The 17,982-nt window shown below is 53.4% G+C and overlaps 1 long non-coding RNA gene across 1 annotated transcript; it reads left to right on the top strand.

Annotated features, from left to right (window-relative positions):
* The first annotated feature begins 378 nt into the window (after positions 1-378).
* On the top strand, positions 379-5,992 carry LOC120597803 (uncharacterized). Its single transcript, XR_005651454.1, has 4 exons — positions 379-799; positions 1,563-1,601; positions 3,263-3,425; positions 5,606-5,992. It is a non-coding gene; the product is annotated as an uncharacterized LOC120597803 (long non-coding RNA).
* Positions 5,993-17,982: the final 11,990 nt, after the last annotated feature.

The raw sequence follows: 17,982 nt of genomic DNA on the forward strand, positions 1-17,982 counted from the left end.
CATTTATGCTGTGGCCCCTGGTTCCTGCTCTTGCACCCTTCCTAACACCCGGGTCCCCGGGAGGGGTAGTGGTCAAGGTACCTAAGCGTTGCCATCTGAAAAGTGCCATCCTTGCCTGAAATTCACCCATTAGAGCCTGTTCCTTTGTGTTGAGTCCTCTTCTCCAGAACACATTCCAGCAGCCTAAGCCAGATGAGGAAACTGAGGCTCAGAGGGGGAACGATTTGCCCAAGGTCACTCTAGAAGGCCAGAGCCCTGATCTCCAGACCCCAGCCTGGGGTGCTTTTAGCTCTAATGGAGTGAGGCCTGCGGTAGCATGAGGCTGGGGATAAGGAAGGGGAGGTGCCTAGGCAGGAGAAAGCCAAGCGTCAAAGATTTTCCCAAGCTGGGGGAAGGGGGCTCTGGGCAGGGTGTATGGTGGGGAGGGGTAAGTGGTAGAGGCCCATGGGGCTTACTCCGACCGATTTCTCTTCTGCCCAGTTTCAGTTCTACCTCACTTGCCCCCTGAGACCCTGCGGTTGGGAGTGAATTCGGTTGGGGGTGGAGTGACTCCTAGTCAAACCCATCTTGATCCCTAGGGGGTGAGGGTGGGGGAATGAGCCCAACATCAGCTGGTTAGCCACCTTTCTCAGCCTGCCCTCCTGTTCCCACCAGGTCTCCCAGTCCAAAGGAAGAGGCTAAAGCTTGGCTGGATAGGGGTGAGCTAGAGCCGGGCCTGGCTGCCCAACAATGTCGACGGCTCTCCTGCTTTCATATCTCGGAGCTTGGAGCTTTCAGTGGGTGATGACTGGCCCCAAAAGTAGGTTCGCGGAATATTTATTCAATGAACTCATACTTTCTAGGACTAAGTTGAAGTATGCTCACCTCCTTACTCACACATTCTCAGTGACTCTTAGGGCCTCAGGGTAAGTCCCTGGCCATATCAGGTGCTGTGAGTGTATGGGGACAGGATGTGATGCAGCTCCCTGTCTTCCCGGACAGCAGGAGAGTCCTTGATCTTCCTGTGACCAGTGTGCTCAGGGCACTGGAATATGTAGTGGTGGTGACACCAAAGAGGGTGCCGAGAAGAGGGACCAGCTTGACCAGGGTTCTCAAGTGGGTGGGCTGGCAGCCCCAAACCCTGCTTGAGCCCGGAGGAACACTTTCTATTCCACCATGGGCTGTGAGCTCAGAGATCAGGCCCCAGATTTACCAAAGATGGTCCCAATTTGAGGCCTGGACCACTGCTGGGCGTGTCAGGGGACTCTGTGGCCCTGTGGAGGAAGTGTCCGGGGCTACTTTCATGTTTTTGGTTCACTTGGGTCTCTCCAAGGCAGGGGTGCATCCTTCAGGGGCTCTGGGCACTGACAGAGAGACCTCAGGCCTGCCTTGATTCTCCCCTGCCCCACCCTTGCCCAGATGGCTCCTTCTGGGGGCCCAAGCAGGCAGCTGGCTCTGGGAGCCATACTACCTCTCAAGCTCACCACCTGCCCTCTTATCGCACACCTCCCCCACACCTTCTTATTTCCTCATCTCAGAGCTCAGCTCACCAAGCTGATAGTAGCTTTTGATCTTGTTCACAGGCAGCCCCAGGCCTGTCCCAACAGCTACTGTGAAGAAATGTAAGTAAAACTAGAAACATGGGGGGAAGTCCAAAAGATGATATCCTCGAAGTGCTTCTCGCCACTCTGGCCACCCAAAGACCTCACTTCCCCACCATAGAGCTCCCATGGGGCTTCAGGGGCAATTTTTAGATCTTTAGCAACGGGCCTCTGAGGGACTGGCTTTTCCTTGGGGCTGCCCTAGTGTTGTGGCACTGTGGGGTGAGGGATTTTGGAAACTCCCTGGGACGACTTAGCTGCCCAAGTCTAAGCCTCTGTGAGGACAGATATCAGAACATTATCCATGCCTGTGGGACGAACCCAGAGAGAGGGACTTGAAAACCAATGAGGTGCTGTTAGTACAGTAGGTACTACCTTAGCTGGCCAAAGTGATTCTTGCATTCTGTCTTTGTGGACAAATAGGAGTTAGCTGGGTAAAGAGGGAAACTGCATCATCAGAGGCACAGAGGTAGAGAGCAAAATGACCAAGAGGGGAACAGAAAGTGTTGCCATGTGATTGACTGAAAAGGAGTGGATGAGTGGGGACAGGTGGGCAGTGGGTAGGCAGGGCGGCTCACAAAGGACTCTGAGCGCTCAAGGAAGGAGTAGGAACTTTTCTTGAAGCCAGCACTGTGGAGGATAGCTGGGATCCTTCTGAGCCCCGACCATCTGTGTAGGGAGGCCTTGTGCATGAGGCTGGCATGGGCAGCCTCACCCTGTGGCTGATGGCAGCTGACTCAGCTCTGCCTCTGTAAGGGCCCGTAGGAGCCATCTGAGCAGTGGTATAGCCTGGGCTAGCTCCTCACAGCTTCCCTCGGTCCCTCCACGGGCTCAGGCCCTATACAGTGAGAAGGAGTCATTCAGTCCTAGGTCCAGATCCCAACTCTGCTGGGATGCACACGGGATTGGCAAAACTATGAGAAAGCGGTACATTAAACCTTGTTAGTTACCTTTGACCCAGCAATCCCACTTCTGGGAGTCGGTCCTACAGCAACATCTGCATGCATGTGACATAAGTACAAGAGCGTTCATCGCAGCACTGTTGTGACAGCAAAAGATCGGAAACACCCTTGCTACCCATTCGCATGGGACTAGCTTAGTCCGGTATGTCCCCATGATGGAATACTACACGGTAGTAAAAAAGAATATGGAAGCTTTATGTGTATGAATGTGCAAAAAAGCTCTGGGGAATTTTGTCAAGTCAAAAAGCAAGTGCAAGTCTATGAAGAGCAGAGAGTGGCTCATGCCCAGGCCGGATCGGAAGCAATGTGACGTGCTCAGGAGATTAGAGAGTTCAGTGACCAGAGTGAAGGAATGGTGCCAGATTGGTGAGGTGGAGACCAGCTTGGGAGGGCCCCTGAGATCAGAGAAGAAACTGAAAACTACTGGGAGCCAAGCGACAGTGTTCAGCAGGTGCTGATTTGCTTTGTCTGGTCACAAGATCTGACAACTGTAAAACAATAACCACACGCACACTGTGCTTTATGTGTGTTGTCTCATTAAACCTCTCAAGAACTTCAGACCCCATGAAGGAGGTACTTTCATCATCATGAGTTTACAAATGAGAGAATGGAGCACAGACAGGTTAGGGAACCAGCACAAAGTCACACAGCCAGAGAAAGAACATAACCAGTCTGGCTTCTGAGCCCACAACTCAATCATTTTGTTATCCTGCCTCTCAGAGTGGTGGCTGGAGGGAGTTATCCTGGAGGGGTCGGCTGGAGGCAAGGGAACATCAGGAGGCTGTTGTAACAACCCAGAAGAGAAGTAACGAGGGCCTGGAGGGAAAGCAGTGGCTTTTGGGATGAGGACTCAGAACTCAGGATGTGGAAACAAGACTTGACGGTGAGTAAGATGTGGCTGCTGTGAAAGGAAAAGAGCCCAAGATTCATTCATTCACTCACATAGCAAAATCACCAAGTACTTTCCGGTTGCCAGGCTCTGTTCCAGAAATGGGCGTGACTCCATCATCAAGACAGACAAATATCTGTGACCTTCAGGAGGTGTTATTCTAGCTGGTGGAGATGAACAATAAATAATAAACACAATAAGCATTTTAATTACATAGTCTGTTAGAACTGTGGAAAAATAAAATAAAGGTAAGGGCGATTGGTGGTCCTGGTTAAGGAGCTTCTAAAGTTTTAAATGGGGTGGTTAGGATAAGCCTCACCAAGAAGGTGACTTTGAATGAAGATAAGAGGGTGAGGGGTGAGCCTTGCAGATACTTGGGGAAGGGCATTAGGCTGAGGAGCAGGAGCTGGAACATCTGAGAAGTTTGTTAGGTCTCAAGTGAAGAGCAGGCAACTGGGGAGATGTCTGGAAGGGGATGGTGGGGTGCCCATTTGGGTGTCAACGGCATAAAAGGCATTTAATGCCTTGAGACTGGGTGAGATCAGGAGGGAGCGGGGGAAAGGTGGTGCTTGGTTTCAGCATCTGAGCCAACAATGAGGGAGAGAAAGGGGAGGGCAGGCTCTGGGGAGATCATAAGGTGTGAGTGCCCAAGGGTCATCCTGGAGGTGGTGTCCAGTAGGCATGAGGATTATCTTCTGGTCTGGAGCCTTGAGGACGCAGGAGGAGGGAAAGCTGGTGGTGGGAGAGGTCTGTCTTTTTGGGAGGAGGGGAGCCAGAGGAAAAGGCCCAGGACAGAGCTCTGGGTAGGGGCTCATTTAAAGATGGCATCTGGAGGAGGAGGAAGAACCAAAAAGGGGCCAGTTGGAGGACCGCTCAAGGTGTACGTCTCAGTGCACATCTCAGCAGCAGAGAGGGAGCACGTTATAGGAAGTGAGAGTGAGTGGTCAAGCAGTATAGAGCAATGCTGAGGAGTCGGGTCAGAAGTGGACAGTGAAGTGACGTGGGGTAACAGTGAAGAGGCTGCCAATGAGCCTGGTGGAGTGCTGGGGCAGCGGTCAGATCTCAGAGATTAAGGGACGGTGGGTGGTGATCTGTAGATGCTGGGCAGAGGCTGGAGATGGAGCTTAGGGGATGCTGAGAGGGTTCCTGTAAGATGGGAAGGATGTGGGCAGCAGAGGGTTTGACACCAAGAGGCAGCAGCAGGTAGGGGAAGGTTGGAACTCAGGAGAGACAAAGGTAAATGTCACAAGTTCCCTTGAGCCTCTTTGTGACACGGCTGAGGTGAACCTCTGCTCCACTCTGGCTCTTGAGTCCTGAGGAGGGAGGAGAGAGGACTGAGGGAAGGGAACATGGACAGAGCGAAGGGAGGGACAAAGGCAGAAGTGGAGGAAAGTTATCTTTTATAGATAACATGATGGTTGTTTCCTCTGTGGTAAGAAAACATATGAAAGCAGGGGCATCTTTTAAAAAAATTTCCTGAGCGTGAGGATATAGGCTCTTCTCTCAGCCTGGCCTTGACTTTAGGCCTAAACCTGGCTTCTCTCGGAGGGCCCCCAAATAGAAAGGCTTTTACGTGGGGCAACCCTGTAGACACAGAGGTGGATTAGAAGGGTGGGCAGGGCAGGAGGGTGGCCTGGGCAAAGACACAGAGGCAGGGAAGACTCATGATATCTGAGAGAGAGGCTGAGGTCTTACTGTGGAGACCAGCCAGCCATGCAGGGGCTTCTGGGTGCTGCTCAGCAGGCGTTGGATGCTGAGGAGTCTTTGCTGAGTGTGACCTGACCCCAACTGTTCCCTGCCTAGGAGGGCCTCCAGGTGCTCAATGCCTTCTCCAGGGCCAGAGCCAAAGGTCCCAGGAGAGAATGGATGTCTGGGGGTGGAGGCAGAGGCGGAGGTGGGGCTGGGGTGGATAATTCAGGGGACAGGAGCTGGCTTTGATAGCTTGTTTCTGGTCACCGCTTCCCTTTCTGGGCTTACCTGAACCACACATACTGAATTGTGGAAACTAGACGATGACTGGGGCTGAATTTTTCCCTTCTGGTCTACAATTTCTCAGGAATCCACCTACTTCCTCTTTTCTAAAAACCGAAACTACCTTTGTTAACTTCAGAGAAAAGTAACCTTTATTAATAGCTGTCCCCCTTCTCCTCCCTCTCCCCGCCCCGCCCCCACAGTGTGAGCAGGTGCCAGGCCCACCCAGAGCTGGTTGTTCCCTAGCTGGTGTGACCCTCATAAAGCCTCATGGAGAAGACACTGTTGTGGAAGCCAAGGCCGTGTGAGGTGCAGTGACTCACCCAAGGCTACACAGTGGTGAGTCTAGTGAGATTCCTGACGTAAGTAGAGTGTGGAGGGGCCAGGCAATTACGTTACCTGACTCCTGCACATTGCTGGACATTACCCGCCACATTACCCTTGTGGCTGGGTAAATTCCTAATCTTCCCTCCTATTTCAGGTGCTCATTTCCTGGCTGCCTTAGGCTCCTGTGGCTCTCATGAACGTGAGAGAGCTCCTCCATCTCTGGTGACAGGCACTCAGAGCCTGAAAGAGGCTCCAAGGGGAGACTTGGTACATGGCCTGCTACACAGATGCCCCTCAGTCCCTCCCTAGGGCACCCCACTGGGAGGGCTGGCAGCCAGAGCATGGAGTCCATGCATGGTGGCTGGACCTGGCTCCCTAGTTGTGACCAACAGTGTCCTGCTCTCTGCTTGTCCCCAGCCCACCACCAATGCCCCACACTTCTCTCTGATTGCTCAAGTGCAAAGAGCACAGGCTGTGGGCTCAGAGATGAGGCTTCAAAGCCACTTGTGTGACCTTGGGCAAGTCCTATAAACTCACCTGCAAATCAGGGGTGCTAACAGAAGCACCGTCCCCAGGGGGTTCCTGAGGATCAGGGGAGACTGTTAGAGCCTGGCTCACTGGAGGTATTCAGTAAGTACTGCTTCCTTTCCCTTAGGCCCCCAGCCTCCTGGGACCACTACCACAGTCAGCTGCCTGGTGCCAGGATAGCCAGCTCTGAAAGGACCTGCGGACTGACTGAGGCTTTAGGATTTGGCCTCTGATTCAGGGACCTGATGGTCCAGCCTGGGAGTTTTAGGGTTCATGTCCCTTCCAGGACCTCATGGGAGGAGGAGGCTATGAGCTTCACGAATGAGAAAGCACTTGTGATATTGTGGGGCGCTCCATCAAGTGCTTCTGATAGGCTCGCCCCTAACATTTGTGGAGCCCAAGACAGAAGTATAAATGGAGGCCCCACATAATACATGTCTAGATATTAAAGTTATAAATCAAGCTAGTAAACTTCTAAATAGAATATGTTCTAGCCTCCTATGTTAACAAATATACTTTCATAACAACCTGGAAGGCTAGGTTGCATTTAGAACTCTTGGCCTCCTGGAGTCTGGTACTGGAATGTGACAGTGTGAGGAGAGGGATCCCCAGCCCCTCCCTGAGCCACAACTACGGGAAGTGCATGTGATGGCCCCAGGCCATTCGTCCATGGTTCATCCACAAACCAGGCAAAATCTGCCCTTGGCCACCCCTTAGCCTGGGGTGTACACATCAGCTGCAGGCCCAGGGGAAAGACCCTGGCAGACAGAGGAATTGGGCTCTTGGTCTTGTGGGCAGGGAATTCTGGGGTCTTGCATTTGGAGGAGGAGCATGGACCTTGGGTAGCCATGTCCCCTTGGCTCATAGACTTTTTGCCCTTCTGTGGGAGAGGGTGAGGATAGCTCCTCTAGGGTGCGGGGTCCAGGGCAGGGGTCCTTCTTGCCTGGGTCTAAGTTTCATGCTGCCCTTGAGGTACTGCCAGAACCTAGTTCCAGAGTGAATATCCCTACCCTGTTTGCATCTGGGCACTTGAGCCCCACTGGACCAGGGTGCCGAGGGCCACATACCTTGCTGAGCTCACAATCTCATGAGCTAACTCTCTCTTCTCCCTGGACACCGGGGCTCCTATCCAGCGCCCTCATTTTCCTCACGCCGCAGTGGAGAGGGGTGTCTGCCGCCACCTGCCCCCACCTCTCTGGGATCCTGATATTACCCTGCCTAGTCTGATCCTGTGGACCACTCAGTGCCAAGCCCTACGGGCAGTAGGCAGCTCTCCCTAGCTTGTGCCGGGAAAGTGGGGCACCAACTCTACTTTAGCCAATGTTTCTCGCTCACTCAGCTGAAAAGCCAGCGCTTCCTAACCCCCAGGCTTCCAATCTTCACTGGGCACTGGCAGCTCCTTCCTTGATGCTGTGTGACAGGCCAGTGACAGGGTTTCCGCACCTGCCCTACTATTGTGTGCCTCCCTTATGGGGGCACAGCATCTGCCACAAGGCTATCCTTGTCTGCAAGCCCTCCCCACATCAGTGCTGCCTGCCTCAGCATGACCCTTTCTGGGCTCCCTTGTTACCACTTTAGAGCAGGGGTCCACAACCCCCAGGCCATGGGTACTGGTACCGGTCCGTGGCCTGTTAGGAACTGTATCTCACAGCAGGAGGTGTGCAGTGGGCAAGCGAGTGAAGCTTCATCTGTATTTGCAGCCGCTCCCCAGCACTAGCATCACCACCTCAGCTCCACCTCAGATCATCAGGCATTAGATTTTCACAGGAGCACTGGTCCCTGGTGCCAAAAAGGTTGGGGACCGCTGCTTTAGAGGGGATAAGGGAGGGCAGGGGAAAATAGCAGTGGTAAGCAGACCCTGCTGTCAGGATTGAGAGGAAACTCAGACCTTTTCCACTGGGCCCTGGGGTGGGGGTCACAGAGGCTTCCCAGGAAGCATCCATCAAGCTTTAGCCATGAGGGGCCTATACCACTATGTGATCAGGAACATGCTGGACTGAACACCTGGGGAGAGATGATGTCATGCCTCCTCCCTCAGTCACATAGAGGACTGACTCCTGCAGATACAGCCCCTTCCATCTCTCTTTGTTCACTGATACCCTCATTCTTGCTGTGTCAGCAACATCGCTGTCCCCTGCCAGGCATGGCTGCTGCCCTGAAGCCAACACAGGTCCCCTGGGGTGGCGGCTCCCTGTTGGTGGAGACCAGATTTGGGATCCAGTGAGTGGCTGCCCACCTCATCCTGCCAGGTTAAAAAGGGAGGGAGATCACCTATTACCCTCTGAAAAGCTGTGGGCCACCCTGAGTGGCCTCTCCTACTCTTTCCTTATCAGATGGCCCCCCTCTCCTTCCTGGCAAGTTGTCCCCCAAAGCTGGCCCAATGGGGACCAGTAACCAGACCTGTCAGTCAGTGAAGAGACTGTGGGATGAGGGACAGTTCCCCATTCAGGCCAAACCTGTGGAAGACGATGAGCCCAGATTCTTCCCCTGAGAGCCAGTCTACCCGGCTGAGGTAGGACACTTGCCAGGCCATTAATTTGAGAGGGAAATCACTGAGCCCCTCCTCTCCTCCACAGCTTTGCACCTGCTGTGCCTGTCTCAGTGCTGTCCTCCCTCCTCACTGCCCAGCCGTCTTTCTGAGAAGCCTTCCCAACTGCAGAGCTCCCCAGCTGGGGTCTGGGTAAAGGACCCAGCACAGCTCTTTGTTTTTTAAGTTGAGACTCCTGGGAACTGGCCCAGGAACCCTCGTGGTCTTAGTCCGCCATCCTCCTTAGCAAGTGTTGGGCCTGTGGGGCTCAGCACAGGCTCTTACGGGAGGTGAGAGGCTCATGATGCTCCAGCACTCAAACCTATGCCTCAGTGGTCCATCCAAGAAACCCCGCCCCACCCCATGTCCCTGGCAAAACAGCCCAGCTGTTTCCTGATGGGAAGCACCTCCCTCCTCTGAGAAAGGCTCAGGAAGCAATAGAGGATCTGACCTCATGTTTGTGTCTATCTAGCCCTGTCGGTGCCACCAGACATTCCAGGAGCTTCTTGCGGGGAGGGGAATGGGGTAGGAGATAGGGCTGCAGGACGAGAGGCTGGACCTGACTCAATTTCCTCCTGGGATGAAGCTGTCCTCCACTCTAACTGGGGTCCCAAGGTGAGGGGCTGCCCAGGCTACAGAGCTGGGCTGCCATGCCTCTTTGCCCAAAACTAGCCTGGTACATGCTGGAGATTTGCAGGGGAATAAACATCAGCAGATACTAGGCCTCAAGGCCACCTGAGGCTCAGGGGCTTCAAGAAGGCAGGTCTGGAGCTGCCAGGGACAAGGAGAGGCCAGAGGCCGACTTCAGCTTGATGAGGTAGGGGGTCTTCTGAGGGGAGCAGACCACCTGAGTGAGAGGCTGGGAGCCGGGCCCTGGGGAGGGAAGCCTCTGGAACACTGCGCCCCTTTGGAGCATCACTGAGCCGGGCTGGTGGGATAGGCTGTAGGACTAGTCACTTCCTCTTTCTGGACCACACCTTTCAAATGAGATCACCTCCAGATTCACTGCTAGACCACCTGGCTGTTGCAGGATCAAATAAGGTGATGAAGAGACTAAAAAGCATAAAAGTGATATTATTAGCAGGAGTTGTATTTGACTTGCTAATGAGCTTCCTAAAAATATCCACATTTATTATAGCTCAGGGAGAACCCTAAACTGGAGCTGGCGTCTTGGATTCTTGGTGCAGCAATGTGGCAGTCTTGTGATGTGAACTTGGGCTGGGCCCTGACCCTCTCTGGGCATCTGGCTGCAGACAGAGGCTGGGCAGTCTCTGAGGGCCATAGGACCTGAGTCTGAAACAGTATCCTGATGCGAACTGAGGGAGGGCTCCTTCGGTCTGGGGCTGGGTTCTGGAGGACTGGCTTTCTCTGAGTTACTAGGTCAGAGCAGTTGGTGTCACTGAGAATATTCTTGGCACCTGTTAGGGAATTTACAGTAGTCTTGAGTCTGGCCTTGATCTTAGAGTCTGGGGCAGGATGCCCAATCCCCACCACAGAGCCCAATCATCAGCAGGCTCCGGTAATGTGGATAAGAAGGCTCACAGAGGAGTGGAGCCTGGTGGGGCGTGGTGGCAGGCTGGGAAAGAGAGGTTGCAGATTCACAGTGGAACTTCCAGCTGGCTGGGGAATCCATTCACTCGGTGTATGTTTAATGAGCACCTACAATGTGCCAGGCACTGTGTCACATGCTTCAGAGACAATGGAGAGCAAATTAGATTCACTTCCAGTCTATTTGGGGAGGCAGGCACTCATTACCAAGCACACAACTAACCTTCACAAAATAATGCAACTCTGACAAGGGCATGCCAGGGGCACATGTATTTAATTTAGTTGAGAGGTCAGGGAAGGCTTCTTGAAGGAGGTGACATGGGTTGAACTGTGAAGAATGAAAAGGCACTGCCTAGGCAAAGCAAGGCTTGGGAAGGGAATTCCAGGCAGAGGGAACAGAGGAGCAAAAATGGTGGTGAGCAGGTGAGTAGAGGGGCTGAGGAAGAGCTGGGGTGGCTGGAGTAGAGACGGGGGCCCCAGGAGGCCTGCCTTTACCTTCAATGTGATGAAAGCCCCAGAAGGGGGAGATTTGCAATTTGAAGAAGCCTTACCGTGGCCCAGGCCAGAGGTGGTAGTGATAGAATAGGGTAGGTATTCAAGTCTGAATAGATCGAAAGCATGAGGACATGGTCAGACTCAGACATCAGTGTGAGGCAGTGGGAGGGGTCACCATGACTCAGAAACAGCTGACTCGGAAGTGTACCTGGGAGGACAAAGGCTGCAGGATGCGGTGTTTCTCCCTTCCAAACTTCCTTGTCTGGTTTCACACGTGGAGGAAATGACTGTCTGTTGTTCCTTGAGTCACCAGTGCCCCCAGGGCAGTAGAAGCCTGAGACCCACCAGGATGCTGCCTACCCCCAACCCGTGCATCTCCATCTCTGTTGTCCTTGCCCCTCTGTCGCCAGGGTGCCTGCTGTGACTCCTCGGCCCCTTGTCTCACCCTATCTGCTCTCTGGGGGAAGCTAGGCAGCTTAGGTTAACTGGGACAACTGGCCTTTACAGGGTACTGTCCAGCAGGCAGTGCCTAGACTTTGGTATATGCTGACATCGATAGGAGCCTGAGGAGGGTGATGAAAGGGACCCCTGGGACACCATCTGGTTCGGCTCCCATGGGACGGAGCCAGGTTGGGTGCTGAGGACCAGAAAGGGTATGAGTGACCACAGCAGAACATAGCATACCTGCGTGAGAACCTATAGCCTCTGAGCATTTTAAAACTTGGGAGAGGCAGGGCTGTGGGGTTCTTCTGGCCTGGGGCCCCTCAATATCCTTAATGCCCTGGATCTTGCATTGCCTCTTGCCCTGGGACTGCTGTCCCTGGGAATTGGACCTCTGGGACTTCGAAGGAAGGCTCTGAGAGATAGTGAGCTCCCAGTCAGAGCAAAGATTCCTGCTTCGACCTGATTCTAGAAAACTGGTTATGGGAAACCTCACCAGTGGGAAGGGTCTTAGGGCTGCTGGGGGTGACATGGAGCTCATCACCTGGGGAGGCCAGTCACCCTGTACTAGTCACCCTGGGGCCTGGAGCAGCTCGCCCTCCCACTCCCCTTCCTTGGCTGTCCTGGGGAAAATTCTCTCCCCTCTCACCTAAGGGAGGCCTGAGACAACAGCAGAGACGCAGAGACATCTAGCCCTTCTCTCCCATGGCAGACTGACCATTCTCCTCACTCCCTAGGGTAGGACGGCAGTAAAAGGACAATCCCATGATCCATCAGGGTCACTCTGGAAGTTCCTGTGCAGGGCTGTGGCCTAGGATGCAGCCCCTTTCCCAGCCAGTAGAGGTTGTTGGATGGAGCTGGGTGCATTTCCAAAATGTCCTCTAAGCTGGTAAACATGTAGAAGGGTGTAAGGGCCTATTTCCTCCTGTGCTCAGGTGGGAAAACTAGACCCTGAGGGGAGAGGGGATTGGCATCAGAACGGGGACCCAGGAATCCTGATGTTCAGTCCTGTGTGCCCCTCCTACCCCTGGAAACCTTATTCCACCCTTCCCCCATCCCTGACCGCACCCCCCCTCCCAGTCCCCCCACTTGCCCTAGGACCTTGGGACCAACCCTCAAGAAATTTAACGTTGGGAACTTTCACTCCTGGGGCAGCTGCACCCGCTGCTGGCCACTCAGAGAGGCCAGAGGGCTAGAAGTTTAATCTGGTCATCATTGCCAGTCAGCCCAATGTGAGCGGCTGGGGCCCCAGAGGGGCTGTACCCTTGCTTCTCCCCAAGGCCAGGCCGAGTGCACCCTGGGACCCAGCCTCAGCCTGGCCTCCCTCCCGATCAGGCCCTGTCTGGTTCAGGACATACTGAGAGTGGAGGGTGAGCCCAGCCTAGACATGTCTCAGCTTGGCCTCTGGCAGGCTGAGTAAACTTAAGGAAGTTTCTGTTCCTGCCTGAGTCTCAGTTTCCCCAACTGTACAGTGATCAGGGTGACTCAGGGAGACTTCCCTCGACCTCAGCTTCACAGCCCTCTCTCAGTGGGCCTCTCATCTTATCTCTGCTCTCCTGGCCCCTCCCAACCTCTCTCCCCTTGGTGTCCAGCAGGCCCCACCTCTGGGAGCCCTTACTAGAGGCATGACCACATCACCCGCCTCCTCTCTGTGACCCCTCTCCTGCCTGCAGGCCCTCCACACCTGGCTCCCATTCTGCTCTGGACTTGGCTGGCCCAGCTTGCTTAAGGAGCAGCTCTCATCCTTTCTCCTACCCAGGCGCTAACCATTCTGAGCAGGCTCCTAACGGGTACATAATGGGACCATAGCATTCAGTTTGCCCATGGTAAAATGGATAATGACACCCAACTCCCAGAGCTGTTACAAGGATTAAATAAGGTAATATATTTGCTAAAGAGCTTTGTAGGTGGTGGGTCTGTGTCAGAGGGAGGGGTGGTAACTCTGGCAGGCCGACATGGCTGGTCCCTGAGGCCACACTTCCCCAGACCTCTGCCTGCTGGGCCATGCCAGCACGAATGGCACTCGCTGGCCACAGCCCACCCTCTTAGGGTTGGCGTTCAGGTGGGAACTTTGGTTGTTCGGTCCTGGTCCCCCGTGGTGAGAGGCCTGTAGTCTGGCGAGAGGAGAGAACAGCTCCATTATCTACTGGTACTAGAGTAGATGTGGGGGCTGGTAGAGGCTGAAGCCAGCCCCAGCTCCAGTATCCCTGGGGCAGAGCAGGCTCTCAGCCTCTGCAGGAGAGAAGGCAGGGCATCTCCTGGGCATCATCTAAGATACAAAATTGATCAGAGCAAGTTCATGGGCCTTAAACCCTGAAAGTCTCAGAGACCCTGGGCCCTGTGCCCCTTTCTGCCTCATTTTATCCCCCTTGCCCCCAGCCCCTATCAGCCATTTTGAATTCCTTGGTAAACATACTGTTCACAGGTGATCCTAGGAGATAGGTATTAGTATTAAGAAAACGAAGCACAGAGATGTTAGTGACTTGATCCAAGCCTGTGGGCCTATCTGTGAGTGGAGGAGCTGGGAATGGACCCCAGTGGAGCTATGTACCTGATCTCCATGCTCTTCCATCTCCTGGAATTCAGGTGGGGAGACCATCTAGGGGGCTCTACAGTGTTCTAGGTGACAGAAGTTGGTGGCCTGAGTGCAGCAGGGCTGGGGATCTTGGGATACAGAGGTGAGGTTGGGATGCACTTGGGGGAAGGAGAAGGAGGTGCTGGAGTTTGAGGCTTTAAAGACTGGATGAAGAGGGGCAGGGCTGAGGAAGCTGGCGGGACTGGGTTTGGGCATGGAGAGGTGCAGGCCTGGGGGCTGCTAGGGGGAAATGGGCTGGGCTAGAGAGTAGAGCCACTGGGAGTTAAGAGCCCAGCGCCGTGGGACTGGATTCAGACACCGGAGCATGTTTACAGGGAGAAGACTGGTCAGCTGAAAATAAGGGGCTTCTCAGACTCTGTTGAGGCTGAGGAACCAGACAAGGTTCCGGGGCCAGACACTTGCCCTGAAGAGGAGCAGTAAGCAGCAGAGTCCATCAGTGCCCCTAGGATAGAGGGAACAGTAGCCCTGGAGGTGAGATGGGATCTTTGGATAAGAATTACACAGATGGAGGTTTCTCTTGGTTTGAGGGAAAGCTTTCTCATATATGAAGCCCCCAAAGAGGACAGGCTTCTTCTTGGGGTCCTGAGCTCCCTGTCCTAGGAGGTGTGTAAGGCAGGTCTGGATGGCCCCTCTGCGGGATGGGGACTGTTGCCGAGGGGATTTTTGCAGTGGGTGGTGATATATATGAGGCCTGCACCTAGCTAAGCGGGGTGGGGAGGCACTCCCCTAAAATTAATGCTTCCTAAACATGAAGCATTAAATGACACCTGCTGTGTAGATGGAGGCCTCCTGCCTCCCCAGAGAGAGCCCTTGGCCACTTCTTGAGGTGCTTCCTCTACCTCCCTTTATCCTGCTCCACTCCAGGGCAGGTCTCTGAACCAGGGTGTCCTACCTGGATGGCACCAAGGGAGCCACAGAAGGAAGTCTTGCAGCAGCTACCAACCCCCTGACCCCAGTGACATTCCTGTTGGCTTGGGGGTTGCAGCTGACAGGCTGGCCCTGGGGAGGGGCTCCTGAGATGTTTCCTTAGACATGTAATTGGAATTGCATGGCTTGGTAATTAGGAGAAGGCAGCACACTGTTCTATAAATGACTGTAATTACAGCTACTTTCTGCTACTAAACCAGAAGTTTTGGGGATCACTTGGAGAAACTGGGTGAAAGGCAAAGAGAGGTGAAGATTGGTTGTGGAAGGTCTGCTGTGAGCCAGAACCCCCCACCAGGAGCTTTCCTATACTCATGAGGCCCTCCACGGACACCTGGCAGCTCTAGAACACCAACAGGCCTGGACACTACCTGGATCAAGGCCGCCATTTAACAGAAGGGAGAAGTCTGGAGAAGGGAGAGGGCTTGTCCCAAGTGACAGAGGCATCAACAGCAGAACACACGCTGGAACCCAGCCTTCCCCTCAGCCAGACTTGGGTCTCTCATTTTTGGTTTTTAGTCCATATCAAGTGCTTTCTCCTCTCCTGGTTTTTACCCAGTACTCTCTTCAGGCTTGCACACTCCCTACCTGCTCTCTGGGATACACTACTCTTCCCTCAGTCTCTGTGTAACACCACCTCCTCCAGGAAGCCTTCCCCGAACCTCTGAATAAGGTCAGGGCCTCCTCAGGTTCTTCATGGCCCCAGTGTGTCCCTCTGTCCCCCACTGATGACCCCTCCCTAGATAGATCTTTCTTCCTTCGAGAGTGTGGCCTTGAGGTCAAGGACCATTTTCAACTCCCTGTGGCAAGAGAGAACAGATGGTTAGATTAACAACCAATTCTGTGTACTGGTTGTTAAATGCAGCTATTATTAATGATTAAATTACATAAATTTACAAGAAATACATTTTGTTAAAAAAGAGAACTACACACTAAAAATTCATTATTTCCTAATTATTTTACTGTTATTTATGTTCATAAGGTCATTTATGTCTATTGGATCTGGCAATGGAGACACACTATATAATAGTGTGGTCCAACTCAGCGTTCAGAGACATCACATTGGTGGCTTGACACCCGCCATGGTAGGAATACTGACACCATGGAAATGGGCAAATGCCACAAATCAGGGCCCCTCTCCACATCCCAAAGAGCTGGTTGTTAAACATTTTCCAACTCACCACTGAATTCATCGCTGATCTTGGCCCTTACAGCCGGGCCTGGCATATAGCAGTGCTCAGTGAAGGGCTGCCAAACAGGAGAGAAAGAACACAGGCATCGCCTTGGGAAGTGGGCTTGTCTGCTTCTGACATCTGCCACCAGTTCCGGCTTAGGCCCCTGCCTACTCTTACCAATTCTCATGGGGGCACAGGTAAGGCCGATGGCTGGGGCCTGCATCTGTGGGTGCTGGGGTGCAGGGGAGCCATTTTTTCCAGGCCAGGGCTGAAGCGCCCCGGAGAGTTAGCAGATGGGGGCAGCCTTGGCAGGGTGCACATAGAGCTGGGCCCAGAGGAGGTCCTGCTGTTTCCTCTCCCACGGCAGTGTGCCGCCTTCCTGCACCATTCCCAGCCTGACCACAGCAGGAGGGGCAGGCAGAAAGGCCATTTGGCTGGGTTGGCTTCAGAAAGGGTGCCTGAAGTACTCTTTCCCTTAGAACTTTGGGTAAGAATTGGCCCTTTCAGGTTCTTTCTTAAAAGTAGCACCCCCCCCCCGCCCCGCCCCGACCCTTTGGGTAGCAGCAGACACTTGAAAATCCTGGACGTTCAGGGATAAGGAAGGAGAGGGAGGCTGAGCACCTTCTGCCCCATGTGCCCCTCCACACGCAAGGCAACCTCACTCTACCCTCATTCTACAGAGGGGCGCACTGACGAACTTGCAGTTCACCTAGCCTAGGGAGTTCCTGCAGCTCTTTTACAATGGTTCTCAACCAGGGGCACATTCGGCAATATCTGGAGACATTTTTTTTATTGTCACAACTGGGAGAGAGGTGCTACTGGCATCTAGTGTGTAAAGGCCATAAATATTGTTAAACAACCTACAGTGCACAGGACAAGTCCCCATAAGATAGAACTGTCTAGGCCAAAACATCAATAGTGCCAAGGCTGAGAAGAAACCCAGACCCAGAAAGAGGTACTCAGCTGTGTGTGTGCGTGTGTGCGCATGCACACACACACACACACACACACACACGCATACACTTTCAGTACCAAGTTAAGAACCCCTGGTCTCTAACCTCTTAATTTACAGAAGAGAAACTGGGGGCAGGGTGGGTAATAGCTTGTTCAATGTCACCCAGCAAGCTCTCATTGCAACCTCTGCTATCAGCATAGTGCCTGCACAGAGCAGCAGCTCAACAAGTGGTTATTAAATTGGGAATAAAACCAAGACAAGACTAGGCTCTGCCCTGAAACTCCTTTCAAGGTTTCACTGGACAGGGTCCCCACCTATGTCCTCTTGGTCCTCATTGGATCCCCAACCTCTCAGCAGCAGTCACTGCTCCTGACTAGTCCCTTCTTGACTGCAGTGAGGAGGCCTAAGCTAGGCTGTAGGTGGGAGTGGGCCGGGCTGCCTGGTGGACAAGAGAGAGGGTGGGTTGAAGCCAACTTCACACATCTAAGCCAGAAAGGCCACTGTGGTTAGAAGGATACACGATGACGGTGGGCACCCAGGGGCACTGGAGGGCTGGGTCCAGATGCAGGTGGTGATAGGGTGGGCTGGTGCCACCACCCCATGGCCATATCCCTATGAGGAATGTGGGGTGTATGTGCAGGGAAGTTCAGATTTTCTGACCTTACCTGACAGATGACCTAAGGTCTTTGATGAGCTAGAAGCCTTGTCTGGTACCTGCTTCTGCAATTGGCCTTGGGGAGCTTACTAGGGTTATATCTGTGAGGACCTCAGCTGCCTCCTCCATTCTCCCTCCTTCCTGCCTTCTTCACAGGGAGCAGAATTGTATCGTGTGAGCCATGTAGACTCTACAGCTCTACTTCAGGATTCATATTTGGGGTTTGCTTTTTACTGGCTGTGTGACTCTCTTTATCTGTAGAATGAGGTTAACACAATTGACTCCACCACATAGGGTTGGTGGGAGGATTAAATGAGGTAATTTTTTAAATTTTTATTTCATTTTATATTAGTTTCACGTGTATAGCAAAATGGTTAGACATTTATATAATTTATGAGGTGATCCCCCT

The sequence above is a fragment of the Pteropus medius genome, unplaced genomic scaffold (genome assembly GCF_902729225.1).
Source record: "Pteropus medius unplaced genomic scaffold, Ma_sr-lr_union100, whole genome shotgun sequence".
Taxonomy (NCBI): domain Eukaryota; kingdom Metazoa; phylum Chordata; class Mammalia; order Chiroptera; family Pteropodidae; genus Pteropus; species Pteropus medius.